The following is a 3,957-nucleotide window of genomic DNA, read 5'->3' as shown; positions in this document are numbered from 1 at the left end:
TTCCCACCAAATAAAATGGAGATTTCTGGGCGTGCAGCGTCGCCAGTTGTCCAACGATACTGGTATCAGTGGCCACGGGAAAATTCTCGCACCAGTAGACGAGGTCCCAAACGTCCAGGCAGCACAGATGTCCGCCTGGACCGTATTGTAAGGGCAGCAGCGGCGGAGTGTACAGCTGCCACAGCAGAGATAAGAGGGGTTGTGACCCCAGATAGCCGGCCGCTGTGGCCCAGCAGTTCTAGGCCCTTCAGTCAGGAACCACGCTGCTGCTACGGTCGCAGGTTCGAATCCTGCCTCGGGCATGGATGTGTGTGATGTTCTTGCGTTAGTTAGGTTTAAGTAGTTCTACGTCTAGGGGACTGATGACCTCACGTGTTAAGTCCCATAGTGCTTAGAGCCATTTGAACCATTTTTTGACCCCAGATACGTCAACACGAACTGTTGCGGACTGGTTGTTAACAGTGGGACTAGGGGCACGCAAACCTCTAACCCACCTTTCACTCATGCCACAGCTTGGACGTCCACCGCTCTACTGGTGCAGTGAGAGGATCACTTGGAAGATGGAATGTCGCACTATGGTCAAAGCAGATTCTTCTTGCACGCAAGTAATGGTCGTTCGGGTATACAACGTAAAGCTGGTGAACGCTGTCTCATACACTGCATTCGCCCAAGATACGCTGGCTCCACCTAGGCATTATGGTCTTGGGTGTGATGAGCTGCAACTATAGTTCATCTTTGGTGTTTCTGGACTGAATACCAAGGAGCGCTCGGTACATACAGAATGTTTTTAGACCAATTTCTTTGAATTTCCTGCAACAGGAACCTGGTATGTTGTTCCAACAGGATAATGGTCGACCACGAACTGCCCGCGAAACTCAATATGCTCTGCAAGACGTGCAGCAACTCCCCTGGAGACGCAGCCTCCATGTCTTCACTCGAGCATGTGTGTGGGGTTACGATAGGATGAGAAATGTCTCGTGGGACTCTTCAACCAACTGTTACAGAACTACGTGTAGAAGTAGATCAGGCGTGCCATAGCGTATCCTAGGACAGTATTTGTCATTCGTACGATCAACTGAATGTCAAAGTCAAGCCTGCAAGGCCGCCCGTGAAGACTACGCCACGTACTAATATGATGTCTCAGTATGGGTCGGCACCTGAGCCGGCACGGTAGCTCAGCGTGTTCGGTCAGAGGGCTAGCTGCCCTCTGCAATAAAAAAACTGAGTGAATGATCCATCGATGAACTTCAACGGGTGTCATGTGACGTCCACACTGAAGAAATCCAACGAACAATATCGAAATAAAAAAAAGCGGTTCTAGGCGCTTCAGTCTGGAACCACGCGACTGCTACAGTCGCAGGTTCGAATCCTGCCTCGGGCGTGGATGTGTGTGATGTCCTTCGCTTAGTGAGGTTTAAGTGGTTCTAAGTTCTAGGGGACTGATGACCGCAGATATTAAGTCGCATAGTGCTCAGAGCTATTTGAACCATTTTTTCGACACCTGATACCTCATAACCACTATTGATATGTAAAAGTAATCATTTCATTTGCTCTATATGCACTGTTGCTACAATAAATCTTGAATGAACTGGAAGGGTCTCAAGGCATGTAATAATTTTTTTCGGCAATGTATTACACATATCTATACCAAATTTTACGCTTTGTTACATCTCACAGCACTGTAGTTAATGAACCACCAAAAGACGTCTATCTTAATCGATTTTTTGCTTGCAGAGCGAAAAGATGTAGTTTTCAAAGAAAAAATTGAACACATTGTTTAAACGCACAACGAATAATTTATTTGTTGTATTGTTTGTTTGTTTATCTAGAATATGCTCCATTACAATATTTGTAATGAAGATGGGAGAAGAGACAGTGTGAAATTCGGTGCCGGCAAATAGCCTGCTTTTCTCAACTAGCCCTAAGGGGCCCACCGAGCTGAACGTCCCCATTCGACGGACAGGTCACCATCAACAGAGTCGCTTGCCCTCACGTCATGTGACACTGCGGAAAGGTTTGGAATTTAAACCATGACACTGGAGCAAAGTCTGATGAATTTTACGCCACCAACTCCCCTCAGCCTGTCGGCCAAATAATCGCAGTGAAAATTTTGGCGGTCACCAGGATTCGAACTAGCTTACCTCCGAGTCGAGCCCCATGGCCCAAGCGTGAGTTAGCGACCGTGGGCACGGAGGGGGTTCGTTTGCGGTGTATTATGAATCTGGTTCAGCAGTCAGAAGAGGAGTTACACGATATTTCCTAAAAATTCTAGGTCCCTATCAAAGTTTCTGAGATAACTGGTCATCAATATTACAATTTCAGCACTGTAGGTATACGGCGCACTTAGTCCCCTTAAAGACCGACGGCCTTGCTGCAGTGGTAACACCGGTTCCCGTCAGATCACCGAATTTAATCGGGCTAGCCTTGCACTTGGATGGGTACTATCCGGTCTGCCGAGCGCTGTTGGCGAGTGGGGTGTGCTCAGCCCTTGTGAGGCAAACTGAGGAGCTACTTGATGGAGAAGTAGCGGCTCCGGTCTCGTAAACTGACTCATGGCCGGGAGAGCGGTGTGTTGACCACATGCCCCTCTCTATCCTCATGCAGTGACGCTTGTGGGCTGAGGATGACACGGCGGCCGGTCGGTCCCGTTGGGCATTCATGGCCTGTTCAAGCGTTAAATTTTAGTTTTTTGCTCCCCTTAAATGGTATCCGAAACTAGAGCTTATTTCGTTATTCAGTCCACCTGCTGTCAACACGAGCTTTTTTTTGGATGTTCATCATTCGTGAGCGAAAGCAGTTCGGAGAGAAGAGAGGTGATCACAATCAGGGAACCCCACAGGAGGCGGGCAGGGCTCGCTACAGCGGCGCCTGCACGAGGCAGAGAAGGTCGCCGGAGGTCGCCGCAGCCCAGAGAGAGAGAAAGTGTCCGTGGCCCGGCACGGCCCGGCCTCGGCTCACCTCGCGGTCGTGACTCTGCTCTCCCCTTGTTTGTCAACACTGACCGCCAGCTGACGCCCACGCCCTCGCGGCAACAGTAGCCTCTGTCCGTCCAGCGACAGTTGGCAGCGCGAGCCTATCCTTCGCATTTCCACCCTGTCATTGGGCACTGTTAACGATCTTCATTAAGTACTTAAAAATTAGCAATCAATGTGAACATACAAATAATTCGGAATATCTAATGTTACCTTCGTGCCCCTTTTGTGTGAGTGTTTATGTGTATGTGTGTGTGTGCGTGTGTGTGTAAGGACAATTGCAAGATTCAAATGTTCCTAAAGGATATCACATCCTACCACGTAACTTTTACGAACCAGACCATTATACACTCCTGCAAATTGAAATAAGAACACCGTGAATTCATTGTCCCAGGAAGGGGAAACTTTATTGACACATTCCTGGGGTCAGATACATCACATGATCACACTGACAGAACCACAGGCACATAGACACAGGCAACAGAGCATGCACAATGTCGGCACTAGTACAGTGTATATCCATCTTTCGCAGCAATACAGGCTGCTATTCTCCCATGGAGACGATCGTAGAGATGCTGGATGTAGTCCTGTGGAACGGCTTGCCATGCCATTTCCACCTGGCGCCTCCGTTGGACCAGCGTTCGTGCTGGACGTGCAGACCGCGTGAGACGACGCATCATCCAGTTCCAAACATGCTCAATGGGGGACAGATCCGGAGATCTTGCTGGCCAGGGTAGTTGACTTACACCTTCTAGAGCACATTGGGTGGCACGGGATACATGCGGACGTGCATTGTCCTGTTGGAACAGCAAGTTCCCTTGCCGGTCTAGGAATGGTAGAACGATGGGTTCGATGACGGTTTGGATGTACCGTGCACTATTCAGTGTCCCCTCGACGATCACCAGTGGTGTACGGCCAGTGTAGGAGATCGCTCCCCACACCATGATGCCGGGTGTTGGCCCTGTGTGCCTCGGTCGTATGCAGT

Source organism: Schistocerca serialis, chromosome 4 (assembly GCF_023864345.2).
Source record: "Schistocerca serialis cubense isolate TAMUIC-IGC-003099 chromosome 4, iqSchSeri2.2, whole genome shotgun sequence".
NCBI classification, from domain to species: Eukaryota; Metazoa; Arthropoda; class Insecta; order Orthoptera; family Acrididae; genus Schistocerca; species Schistocerca serialis.
Note: the sequence above shows the minus strand (reverse complement) of the source record.